At 47.0% G+C, this 14037-nt stretch overlaps 1 long non-coding RNA gene across 1 annotated transcript in view; it reads left to right on the plus strand.

Moving 5' to 3' along the window:
- The window catches only part of LOC124221556 (uncharacterized), a 62801-nt gene that overhangs the window by 22947 nt on the left and 25817 nt on the right, over positions 1–14037 (plus strand). The gene's annotated exons all lie outside the window — the stretch shown is intronic.

Raw genomic sequence — 14037 nt, forward strand, 5'->3', positions numbered from 1 at the left:
GGTGGTGGGGCGAAGGATCTCATTCGTTACACAAGTTTTTAAAGGGCGTTTTAGCTCCGCCGCTGATATCTTAAAGCTTGATTTATTCACCTCGTCCGGCAAACGCAATCTGTAGCACGCGCGCCACGCGCCCAGCTCATCTAACCCTCGCCATCTCCGGGCTTCTCATACGCCGGGATATTTTGCCCCATTTAATTTATCGCCTAATATGCGGCGGCGGTTTCTTTCCTTCTCTTCTTGCTTCTTTGTTTCGCTCTTTTTTCTCCTCGCCGTGGTTATTCTCCCTCTATCTTCTTCTCTTTCGCATGCTTTCAATTTCCTTAGGTCCGAGCAATCGACCCCCGAGGCATATCGCTTACGATCTCTGGATCGGTAAAGACATGCCACTGGTGTACATGTATATACGTATATTATACCTACGTGTACCGACTTGACGGCAGATATATCTGGACGATCGATCACTGCGTAACGTAGGTTTATCTATTTCGACGTGACCACTGTTTCCGCCTGCGGCTAGCAGACAGGCTGGTTTGTTATACACGGAGTTATCGATTTTGGGGTGTTTTTGGGGTGACAAGTCTTTTCATCCTGTAAATCTACTCCGGGATCGAATTACTGCTAATCCTTATATCCGGTCGAAATATCTGGAAGGATCGTACGATCGATTTATCGTTTCTTGTTACCACCCGTCGGTAAAAAAGCACATGTAAATATCAACCCCTCTATAAATTTCGTCTCTATCTTTGCTGTCATACGAAATTTTCAATTCGCTTCAAATTTTGCGGGGCTTGATTCATTTGCTCGATTCAGATCAAGCCACGAAACGAGAGTAATGTACAGATTTTGCGGCAGCTAGGCGAGTGCGAGGTAAAGGTAATAATTGCGCAGGGAAGTCAGGTCAGTCACGTTTCGCGACATTTTTTTCGCGGTGCGTCACATTTTCGTTTAGAAATTAATACTCATGCACACTTGGGGCAGCGTATATACGGTGAGGTTTCGTAATACAGCTCCACTTCACTTTCCCCGATCTCGTCTCATCCTGCAGGGTGGCTGATCCACGTGTCGAGGTTCCGAAGCCGGCTCCCTTCTTTATTCCAGTTCGCGAGGCGGCGCGGCGGCACTCAGACAGACCTGTAATTTGCCGTCATTTAATATAATTAGTTTTTTCTCTTTCCGTTTTTTTCCCTCCATTCAGTCAATTTCGTTGTTTTTTCCTCCCCCCTCCTATTTTTTGACCCACGCTTCTTACTCGCCTCCTCGGAATCTTTTTCCTCAGTCCAGCTCTCACGTCACTTTTTCCTATACCTTCTTTTTGTCCATCCTCTCATTTCACCGCACGACCAGCAGGCGAGCTTTCCTCTCTTCTCCCAGGCACGCTCCTTCCTCGTCCTTACTTTATTTTTATTACTCGCCGAGTTGGCTTATTTTATAGCTCTCTTCTTGCCCACCTTTGCCGGCTCCATCTCCTCCCCACTATCTATGTTTCTCTCATCCTCTCGCTATCCGCCCATCTTCTTCTTCCGTTTATTCAGGTCTTCTCTCAGCCCCCGTGGAGCGCAACTCTCCGAGAGCAAGCGAACGTTAAAATTACGATCATTTCTCTGATTACCCGCACTGCCTGTTTGCCACTCCGTTTTTCATTCCGTCGCTCTTTCTCTCCCTCGCAGCATTTTCTCCTCGTTATTCGAGGTCGGTCTTGAATTGCCAGCAACGAGAACATTTTTCCCCACACGTTCCGATAAATTTTTTTTCCAAACACTTGCCTATAACGTAAAAAGGTAGAAAAAACGTCAACTGCAAAACGACGTGTAGCAAGTCGTCCGTTTGGTGCCACTTCATTTTGTCGGTCGATTCCCGTACCAGATAAGCCTCGTTGCGGCCCCTCCAGAGGCCACAGATACTCTACTTCCATGTAACAAGTTACGCTGTCACCGAAGTAACGCCATAGCCCCCCCCCCCTCCCAACGTCCGACCAGATCAACACCATTAGTGCATGCACGCATCGGGAGGTCAAGGCCTCGGGTCAACGTTTCGAGATTTTTATTTTCACAAATTGGCTGACCGGCATTTTTTATCTCAGAGTCAATCGTCACGCCCCGGACCACAGGTCTAATTTTTCCTTGTCGTGTATAAACCGAGGACTGCGATTCTTACGCAGAGAGATTCCATCCCCGTGTACGGTTGATACCCGATATCGCACTCTGGCGCATGCACGCGTCCTTTAGAAATGGGAATTCTATGGACCGACGCGAGTGTGGATAGATTCGAAATCACCCATGTCGGTAGTGACTCGCCGAGAAACGCGCTTCGTTCGTCTATAAGCTGGAAATTCTATACCTACGGGCTACAAATAGGCGCATAAATGTGAATACGAATGTTGGATGTATAGGTGCGGATATGCATCAGACGAGAAGTGTATAAGTAGGTTCGGGAGATGCGAATATTATACCTGCTGTATTACTTGGCTGGTATAATAGCGGGTAACGCTCGTTGCAAACGCCCGTTATACCTACTCGTTTCTCCATCCTCCGCGCAACTCGGCTTTTCACCTATAATACCCGGGTATGTTATAAAATATTACAACATTCGGCACGGGGCTGTGATACACGCTTAATAAAAAGTAGGAGAGAGGATTCAACCTACTTTACACCGGGACAACTTGTTGCGACACTCAGTTGTGCGTTTGAATTGCACGTAGATCACAATTCCCTTATATTGACTATTTAGCGAGTTCAGCTGATCAGCCTGCAGGGCTCAGATTTTAGGTTCTTCGTTCCCAGACTCGGGGAGTTTATTTTGTAACCGCTTAAATTACCCGATCAATATTCTAAATGGAAAAAAAGTTGGACAGCGATTCTATTTTCTAATTACAATGCCTACGGTTTACTGCTTTCTTTTAAATCGAAGAAAGTGGTTTTAGTTCATTTCACTTGCAGCAGACTGATTTCATCGCGGATAAATTATCGATGCATTTTTCACTAATATAATTTAAGGTGAGGCGAAAATCCTCTGGCTTATAGCAATCTGACTCGTGGAGATGAAAAGGTGATCCGTGACGTCGAGGGTGAGTGGCGTAGCTTTTTTTGTCATGGAGCAATTGACCCACATGCATGTATAATTTTATTTGCGGTTGATCCTTGATTTCGTCGCGCGTTTCGAGCCCCTGTTACTCGATTCATTTTTTTTTTTTACTGTTTTTTTTTTTTATTGTCTTTTTAATCCCATAAGGGGAGGAAGTGCGTTCAGCATAATCATATCTGTATTACATTTTGGAAAAAAATTTCACGTCCTCGTTCCCAGTCTGTCCTCGACCTCGCGAAATTCCCAGGTCGGGGGGGATTCCCAGGTGGCGCATGAATTAACCGCAGCTCAGCTGCGGTGTAAAGCTCGGGTACACTCTCTGTCCTCGAAGCTTTGCCGAGGGAGGAAGGCGGGAAAAGTGAGGGAGAAAGTGCTTTGGTTCAGCGACACCACAGTTTAGACAGGGGTTAATCGCAGTTCTAGCAAACGTGCAATTGATTTTCCAAACAACGAATGAAGGCCAGAACTACGTTAAGAAATTGCCTTTCGAGTTTAGAAACTGAAAGTATTTGCCTCACGTGTTTTTGTGTGAAATTGTGGGTTAATTTTCCGTCGCAAGTCAACAATGGAAATCATCTCTGCGGCTCGATCGATTAAGAAAAATGTACTGAAAAATTTTTCATCTTTCCTGTTACTACGGATCTTTGAATTGAGATAAACAGGTAGACATTTTCGTATTCGCAAAATTCAGTAGCAACGAACCGCTTCGCTTGACGATAAGAAGATCCTTGATCAACGCGCAGCTTCGAATTTCCTAAATAAAAATAAAAAAACGACTTAATTTCAAGTGAACAGGCTTACAAAATCAGCGACGCATTATCGAATTGCGGTGAAATTTAATCCTCATCAGTTCATGCATGAGAGACATCGGGGATCACTTTGATCCGGAATCGGTCTTTGTCGAGACGCCTGCAGGTTCGCCGTTCATGAATGGCAAAATTTACATGCGCTTATTGGTTTATCCCAGAGACGGCAGAAGCGTTTTCCGGCTAGCCAAGCCTCGTGCGTCTGGTTAGGTATACGTTAATCCAACTGCATTTAGATTTGGTTATCCCAGCGTCTCGTTTCCGCCCAACTCGTTTCTCAGAAGTATTCCTCACCCTTAGCGTTGAGCTTTCGAGCCAAACCTTAGTTTTCTCGGATGGGAAAAAAGGTGATGAGAAAAAAAAAAAAGAAAGAAAAATGGAAAACGAACGGAGAGGAACAGGCGAAATAAGCGAATCTGAGTGTTCGAGGCCAGGCGCATCTCGCGAAAGCGCGAAATAATAAGTCTTGGTTGATTGCCGGTGACCTGACTGACCCGAGCGTAAGGTAAAAGCATTAATCACATCTCCGGGTTTCCACCGTTCGCCTCGCCCCGCCTCACCTCGCGCCCCCCTCGATTTCTCATGATTTATGATAAGGGATATGTATATCCGCGATAAATAAATAGACGCAGATTTGACTCTAACCGCGACGTATATTACCTACATTATGCCCGCACTCCAGCGTGTTCCGCAGCGAGAAACACGGGTGCTGCACGTTGCCCATAGACGTACGGACGGATATCTGCGGTGCAGGGCGGGTATAAGACACACAGCTGCGGGGCTGCCTTGAGGATTTTGAGGAAGGAATACGGAAGCCGATTTGATTAACGGCGGTGGATCCGTATCGCTATTTATGGGATTATTTCCACCCGGTGTCGCGTCGCTACTCGACCGGTTTTAAAGACGTTATAAAGAAATCGAGTGAACCGTGAATCGGTGATCCTGTTCCTCGTTCTTTTCCCTCCTCATCCCCCCCTCGATTTTACTTAATTTCGTACGTATCTTAAACGTCCTGCAGAACTCGCGCAGGCTATACATTTACTCGTTCACCGTGCGTAGTTATACCGCATCAGTTATTCACCGCACAACCGGTAATCGTAAGGTCAGTCCTAGTCGAGGTAGGAGTGGGCAGAATTGCAGCAATTATAACTGTACACCGTTGGCTATGCATTGTAAGTATGCCTCGGTACACGTTTGAGCACCGACTGCATTCTTTTTCATAATTTTCGGCCAATCGGTGGGCCGAGATCGAGGGTTCCTCCGTAGAATTTATTAAAAATCTATCCGTAGTTATCCAGCGGTCAACGGACCCTTTCAAATTACACAAGATCCTGGGTTATTTTTCCCGGTAGAGTTGTCGTTAAAACTCCATTCCGAGTCAATTTTACGCCAGGTACTACACCCCCTGCTTTTATCTGCAGTCCGGCACGGTGATGCCGAAAATTGAAACAACCTTCCTGATTGCGTTATGTGTACGAATGTCATTTGCGTTGTTCAATTTCAATTCCGCGGCACCTACTCACGCTCCGCAGATACCGAAAGAGGGAGCCGCCCCTCGAAACAACGTCGAATCAGACCCCCGGCAATTTTCGAACACCGCGGTGGCCTTTCCCACTCCGGATTACCGACTGCCCGAACGCCACCCAGACCTTCCACCGATTCAACGACCGTCTCTCCGCATTTTCGCCTATTAATTACCGCTTCCGGCTGACGCAGGATTCGATAATTGGGCAACAATTTTCTCGATCATCGCACTTGTCAGCTACATGCATAATTCACGCAGCTACGATTTCATCGGCACTTTCGAAAATTCCTTTCGCCGTTTGTTTTCGTAATTTTTTTATGAGACACCGCTTTTTCTCATTTATGCCTTCGTGACGACGTCATCTAGACGTATATGCGTCAGCGTTAATAAACCTAATTGTATTATTTTTTACATCTCATGACGGTTGTTTTTTATCCGCGTACGTTGGCTCATACGTAATAGCTTATGATTTCGCGTTACAGGGCGCAGAGTTGACGGCTCGCAGCGATGTATTGTACCTGTGTATACAGGGTGGTCAAAAACCTCAGATTGTACCTATCCCAACAAAATCGATCCGGAAATCAGATAAAAATTTTTTTACCAAAAAATAAAAATTACGATAACGATCCTTCTCCCTGGATGGCAGGGTGATTCGACGGTGTCCCGTAATAACAACGCGCGTCCATTATAAATTCGAACAACGCGTCGAGGTTACGTCGCTCCGTTCCGCGAGGTGTCACTCGTAATTTTCGTCGCTTGTCAGAGGTCGTCGAGTTTCGTCCGTCAACTCTGCACCACGCGTGAAAGTCCACGTTTGTGACTGTGCGCCATTTAGGTGGGTGTGGACATTCCGGCTGTTCGTCGTGACGTGATACGCAGTGACGAGGAAGAGCCGTTTCCCCGTCGCAGGTACACACGCGTTATTAAACGAGTCGAATAGCTAACGAATCAACCTGCGGGGGATCGTGCGCCCCCTCGGCGACCCCTGTTTCACCACACCTCCGATTTTCCCCCTGACGCCTCGCACCCACGCATAGCTTTAATTCCCGTTACGCGTACCGCGAGTGCAGTCGCTTCGTGTGATTGTGCGATTTTCCACGTGATTTTACCTCCGGGCAATCTCTCGCCCCCCTGACTCTTATTCGAGAGTTTGGTTATTTTTGACCCGCGGTTTTTTTTTTCTTTCTTTTTCAGGGTAGAGACAGTTTTTCAATGATTTTTTGTTTTCAGAAAAACGGTTCGTGCCTAAAGCAGATTTCGTTCGATCCCAAAACACTGGAAAGGTTCGCAAAATTTGATCACAGAAATTTGGGATTTCGAATTTGCAACAGTCGGTGAGCTCACGTGCCTCGGGATTCCGTTTTAAGTAGATTCGTCTCAATTGTGATGGATGACGCAACGGGGGTCGCGGGTTCTGAGGGATGTTCGCAGAAGTCGGAGCACCGTGATTTCTTCTTTGAGTCTAATCGTAGGCCGAGAACCGTGCGATATACGTATTATATGTATATGTGTACACGCGATCATATCAGGGTAGATACCGGCATGCGGGGATAATTTCTGCCGGGGTGATTCCGGCAAAAAGTACGGGCAGCCGCGTTCCGCAGTGAGGCGATAGCGCGACAGAGGATCCGTCGCGATAATCTGCTGAGATTGCAATACCCGAATGGGGGGAACCCAGAAAATGAGTAATAATGCGAGTCGTGTGTAGCCAAAGCACGAACCGTCGTAACTTTGCGAATGTCTGCCATTGTCGAGGTCGAGGGGTGCAACGGCGACCCCCTTTAGTTCCCTCTATACACCCGGTTAACAGCTGGGCCACTGACGACGAGGAGGCTGCAGCCCGGAAAGAGAGAAATAAAGACAGGGGGGGGGGGGGGGGGGTAAATGGAGAACCAGGGAAAGAGACTCGGTTTTATTGCGATGGTAACGGGCAGCGCGACGCCCGGTAATATGCATTATCAACACGAGGCTGCTTCAGCCTGCAGCCCCGGCTGGATCACCGCCAACTTCTGCCCACGTCCTAGAAAAATATTCCGGAAGCATGCCCGCGTACCTACGAACCGATACTCTTCCGGAATTCAAATGCTGCGCGCGGTCTCTCCAATAGTTATATCAATGTCACTTCTCTGACATCGGTTCTGCCTGCACTGGCTTATTCCGTTGGAAATTGCAAACCTTCAGTTGGGTAATAAATTCAACAGTGTAAGTGGGTCCAACGCGAGAGAGGATGGTTCTGAGGATCTTGTTGAGGATCTTTGGCATTTATTAATTGCAGCCTGAAAGTTCCGATGAGTGTTTACGTTCAGTATTGCGTATACGTACATTCGGATCTTGATGATCGAATCGACGGATCGATGAGACTGCGGTGCAAACGCTGCAGAGAGAGCGCAATCGGTATATTTGAAAACGTGGCGCGCGGTGGGTTATGGGCATAAATTTAATGACTGCAAGTTCGTGTGTTAAATTCTATTGGTTCGATAACGAGGTTTGGAAGCATTGATAGTCATATATCACGATTATACCGGGTAACCGTCCACCTTCCAGACCGCCACGAGTATCCGTGGCTGGTTTACACCGAGCGGTATAAATTGATCTTTCAATACGGTATATATACATTATACATACATAATGCTCGGTGCAGCCAGTATTCGCGTCGGTACACAGACGCCTAGCACTAATTTGAATACAAACGAACGGCAGATTAACGAGCGGGTAGCCATCTTGTGATTGATTTGATCGATACCGCGACTTTCTACCGACGTTCTCAGCTCGAGCTCCGCACCCGTTACTTTACGCCGTTATTAATCGATCTGTGAGTAGGCATACGCAGCGAGACGCTCCCGCTTCTGATCAGCATTACCGCCTCGGATGAACCGAGGTAGTCGGCAAGACGTTCGAATTCAAACCCGTATTCAGAAACGGCTTTTTCTCAGAGCCCTAATCACGCCTCGATCCTCGCTTCCGCTTCTCACAGTTCTTTCCATCCCTTCTCGAATCCATTTTTCACCGAACTTTGACCCTGATTTTTTGTTGCCCACCTGCGGCTGGGTGGCTCCTCCAACGACGCAGGTATACAAGAGCCTCCATAACGCCTCCAGGTTCGAGCCTGTTGGATTATTAAAGGCGCTTCGCTTACTATATACGGCAGACAAGTTGTAATTTAAGTGACGTTGGAGAGGAAATTAAAATCAACTGTTTCGGAAATAATTGCTCTTGACCCGGGGCCCGACGACGGCTTGGGGTGAAGTATGAAGGAACGACGGGAATTAGACCAAGTCGGGGAACACACGACGCGCGACGCCTCGCTGCGCCTCGACGAGATTTATATCCTTTTGCAAAATCTTCTTCAGAGCGTAATTAAGATGCGCTAGCATTTTGCGATAATGGTCTTTACCCCGGCCTCACTTGGCATGCTGCAGAATCGCTACAGATGCGCCCGCCACTACGGAGCTCCTGCATATTCACCCTTCCACCACCAAGCCGCTGTCAGAAGGATACACATTTAATCAATATCCCGCTCCGGAACTCGATCCGCTTGTCGGCTCCTCGTTGATTCGAATTACCCGCTAATTGCACCGTCAAAATTTATACGACAGCCTCCAATCATTCGGCTTCGGTGTCAATTCGACCGCATTTCACCGCCGTCCAAGTTGCAACTCATCAATTCGCGTACATACGTAGGTACATATTATCCAAAGTTATAATACCATCATTGACTTTACCTGCGATTGTTGTCTGGAAAAATTTATCATTGGGTGGAGGCAAACGTATATGGGTGTACAAAAATTAAGAAATAAGAAATCACCACTGTATCACCGCAGTAGTGAAGTGCCGAGTAAATTGACAACTCTGCGGGGTGAAGCTCGTCGATGCATGATAACAAACCGGGGATTGACACAGTGATGGATGTGAACCCAAGGAAAGAAGGCACGCCGGATTTGGTGCTGGAGTTGATTATCCTTTTGCTTGTATCCTATTGACATGGGATACAAATGAAAGTACAGCGAGCGGATTCCGTTGGTCAAAAATTGTTACAAATGACCACGAGTCTTATCAATTGAACGCCGAAGAAGGCCCCGAAGGAACGACGCCGTTAATTAGGGCACAATCATTCTCGAGGAGTGATTTACCGGCTCGAGTCTGAGTATACCGAAGATTCGATATCCGGCCACCATATGATTAAAAATGGAGACCAAGTGTAGGGGGTGCGAAGAAGTCGTCGCCTTATTCCTTCGCCGTGAAAACCTTTCGGAATATTAGCTATTTTCCGCTCGGTTGGCCACGATAAAAGTGCCGCAGCGTTTTGTCCGCTTCGGTGGTCCGTTTGTTGCTCGAAACTAATAGAAAGTTGAGCGAGCTGCCGGCGCGGACGCGACGATCCTGGATTTCCGGGATCAAATTGACGATTACGATTTAAATTCCAATCCAGTGCCAGGGAACGAGAACGGCGCGTCTGATCTCCTCCTCTCTTCTCGTACACCTTTGTCCCGCACGACGTTAACCGAATCGTTATGAATACCAGATTGAAACTTCTCACTCGGAATTCTATCAAGCTTTTCTTTCTTCCATTCTCCTTGTCCTATCTTCACCCATCTCCTTGTGCCTTTGCACGGTGCATCCAATCCGACGTAGGATGCCGTCGTATAATATATACTCAGTCCAGGGAGTCCTGTAATCAGCGTGCAGGTATTATCAGGGAACTTGACGTATAACTGTTCTTCCAACTTTCTGCTTCTCTGTATTTATGGTAGAGGAGAAGTTATCATAATCACTCAAACCACTACGGATCAATTTCAGATCGACGTGATCAGTTTTTTTATTTAACGATATCACGAAAATGAATTAACAACTGGTTTTCATGATCTTGCTTACAATCGACGCGGTTTTTCCTACCATACGGCGTTCGTGTAAGTCATTAAGATTTTGAGAATCTTGGCATTTGTCCTAAGCTCAACTTGTATGGCGGTGAAATATTCGCAAGGACCAATTTATACTTAACTATACAACGTCAAATTTAACACTCTGAATTTGATGGAAAGTAAAAAATTCACGATACGTGTCAAGCTGATACGATTACCCTCACGGTCGGATGACCCGCGGGCCAGCTCCTGTCTTTCTTATTTTAACTAAACCTCGTCGGATTACCAATTTTAAGCCGATTTAATGCCCGTGGCTTCTGCCCGCCTCCCGATCACGATCACGATCACGATCACTCGTTCGCCTTTTAAGACAGGGACTTACGCTTGCAGGCCAAGAGCACGGGCTCTCTTCCTATCCTATCGCTACCTGTAATCTGATAGTTTTAGGGTGGCCATTCGAAGAAGACACTACCGCTCTGTATATCCACATCTAATCGTAAAACTCGCTCAAGTGGATTCGAACGACAGGCGATCGCCTCTGCCTTCCAGATGTTCTCGCCGTCTCTTTCGATACCTGGTAAACGAAATGAGTGGAAGATTGTTTTTCTGGATCGTGAGTTGAAGGATTTTTCATTTGCAAGACTTACTTTCATAACTGTGTCAGGTATGTGTTTTTATCGGCTTCTCGGTTTCGAATTCATTAATTATTATTGTTATACGAAAGCCGAAGCACTCGGAGGACTTGATTGTTCAAATACCTGCAGATTCGAGCAAAACTTGTACAATATTCTTGCGAGATATCCGGAGTTTATAGGTAGAGAGTGCATCAATTTTTCTGACAACTGAAAGCCGGGCGAACGTGAGGATTACGGAAGCAAGAAGGGTCCATCGATTGTTGTTTCGTTATGGATGTAGAGTATTGGAGCGGCGGAGAATCGAAAGGGGGGGGGGGGGGGGGGGGGGAATTGGATTTAACGGATTTTCACATTTCCTACTACATAATGTCTGAAAGGTCCGGCGGGCCAGGTTTTCACAATGTTCGATGGATCAGCGGGTCGAGGCGAGGCATGGTCGGTAATAAACTTGTAACACAACGTCGCTCCGACTGGGGGCGAAGCGCCTGCAGTGACAGATTTCAAATAATTCTCCTCGGAATTTGACAGGAGCACCGGGCACCTGCCACACGTTGTAGAGTTCATAGTTCGTTAGATATTGACGTGGCAAGAAAGAGAGGAGTGATAAATAAGTGAGTAAAACCTGTCCGAGGATCGTTACTTGTTCCTTTGTTTGCCGTCGGTGTGCGCATATGGCCATCTATTACCCGAATCAACGAACACGTTTATTAACCCGCAAGATCCGCGGCACGCGGGAGTTTCAACGTTGGACAGAATTGATTTATAAGATGTTTATCCTCCTCCTCCTACTCCTCCTAATGTACACGGATGTCCATTAATTCAACGGATTACCGTAGTACTGTAGGAAATAATACGCGGGGGGTCAACATGCCGGGATTTCAAATAGATTTATGGAACTTTCGCGTCGCTCGGTACGAAGGGGCCGGTGGAACCTGGACTCTTTCGAATCCGTCGAACACCGACTGTCCTGCACGTGAGAATATACCGGCACCCGGTGGAAACATGCCCCGGTGGAAACTTTGTTCGTCGGTTGAATTTCTCGAGTGACCGTTTCTCCGAGTTTCTCATTCTGCGCTCGTGCAGAGGCAGCCAGTTTCCGAACGGCCTGTAAAGCTTCAAGCTCAACGCCGGATCCCCCTGCATCCTTTTTCTTCTCTCTTCCTCTCTTCCTTCCCCCTTCGCACAGCCTCAGTGTCGTAAACCGCTTATATTATCTTACTTAACTCTTTAACCTCTCGGGCCGCGGGTTGGCCAGGCCGGTTGGTTAGTACCTGTAATTTAGTCAGGGATCACATGACTAATTGGCCGATTAGGGAGGTGGTCAGAGGACTCGCCGTATCCGTCAAGCCCAGCTGTGTCGATGCAATCGCCTTTCAAACGCTTTCGCATTGTTCTCAACGGTCCTGTTTCTTCTGCCCACATGTCCGCGTCTCGCGATACTCGCTCACCATTTTTTATCCCGCATGCAAGCGCTCCTCGTCTCTCTCGCTCGCTCGCTCGGTATTCCCATTTCGCTCATCCATATAATACGAAAACAGTCCGTTGCACTCGGTGCTGCCCCGAAACCGCGAGGTTCATTAAGCCGATTTTTACAGGCATTAAAAATTCTTACATACCATTTTTACGATCGCCAAATTTAAGTTAATATTTACGACTCGCCGACCCGCTGCTACGGAACTCAGAGTAATAACAACCTCTTTTCCGAACGACAACCGTTATTCGGTGAATTCCAAGTGAAACTGGTGATCGCGCAATCGCAACATTTTTCACGCACAAGTCTCGATTTGATCAAATTTTTTCATCACTTTCGCGTTTTTTGCAGTCACATTTATTCCAACAACTTAGATAAGAGGCTCAACGATCGAAATCGGACAGGCTTTTTTAACTTGGAAGCCCAATCGGTCATCCGTAAATGGATCGATTTGTTTCACTGAAAATCGGCGCCGATGCGGGGGTTGATTGAGGGGCGTTTCGAAGCGAGCCGACATCGCGTAAGTGCAACGACCAGGGGTCAAGCGATTCGTTCGAGGGATCGCGGACAGTCCGGACTGTATATGCGGTGGCCTCCTCGTCGCAAATGTTCGCCGCAGGGTCTCACGGTTCCCAGTGCAGGTTCTTAGTTAACGCATTTTATTGCACCGGAACTGTTTTAACGTTTCGAAGTTTAACCCGATAATTACACGCACGCGGAAGCGAACGGTGAGTACATGGAAGTGTATCGCTTTACGGCAGCAGCACGAGTCTGCGGAATACAGCCGGTGAAATTGTCCGTAAGATTTACGTCCCGAGGGAATGCGCCGGGCTGGTGCACCTGGTGCCGCCTTTCTCCTTCGTGACTTGACCGGCATTTTGCTAGTCTGTCTCCTTGACCGTTCATTCATCCTTCCTTCATCCCCTCGCTCAGCCAAATTGCACGTTTAACGAATTACCATTTCACTCTCTGCAAGTGGAGATATGCGAGAGAACGCATTAACGCCAATCAACACAAGCACGTCGCCGCGTATGAGATACGAACCTTCGGCAGACTTGTGAGAATTCTGGACTTTCCAGGTTTTTTCATCTTCATCGTCTCCTTCTTCTTCTTCTTCGACTAACGAGGCACGTCTCATCGCCACCGTAATTGGTTTCAATTTTTTTCATATAATATGGCCTGTCGTCCATCGCGGAAATTCTGCTTCGGCAATTTCAGGTTCAATAATTCATTACTCAACTTGACGAACTTTCGTGATTCTTGAATATCTTTTACGCGAATCGAACTCGAGCGTCGACCAACTTGCTACAAAGCCCGTACCTTCATGCAATTTGCAAAATCGTCATATATAGTCGTTAATTTAAAGTGGGTACCCGACAACTTCCCAAGCTGCAATGCAAACTTTTCCCTGCGTTTCTTGTAACACATATTTAAACGAAGCAATTCGGAAGAGTTCTCCAACGAGGTTGCATGTACCTACTTTAGGGTGCAAACTCCTTGAAAACGAGTGCAATTATGCGTTCGTGATCAAACTTTGAATCCAGGAGGAGAGGGAGCATATTCGTTCGCAGCCCTAAATGGAAAAAATTGTGCGCACGGGAAATGTTTCCTTTCCCTCGTTCGACGTATGAAGCACGAAGCTGGTTCACCAGTAGTGTAG

This window comes from Neodiprion pinetum, chromosome 6 (assembly GCF_021155775.2).
Source record: "Neodiprion pinetum isolate iyNeoPine1 chromosome 6, iyNeoPine1.2, whole genome shotgun sequence".
Taxonomy (NCBI): Eukaryota; Metazoa; Arthropoda; class Insecta; order Hymenoptera; family Diprionidae; genus Neodiprion; species Neodiprion pinetum.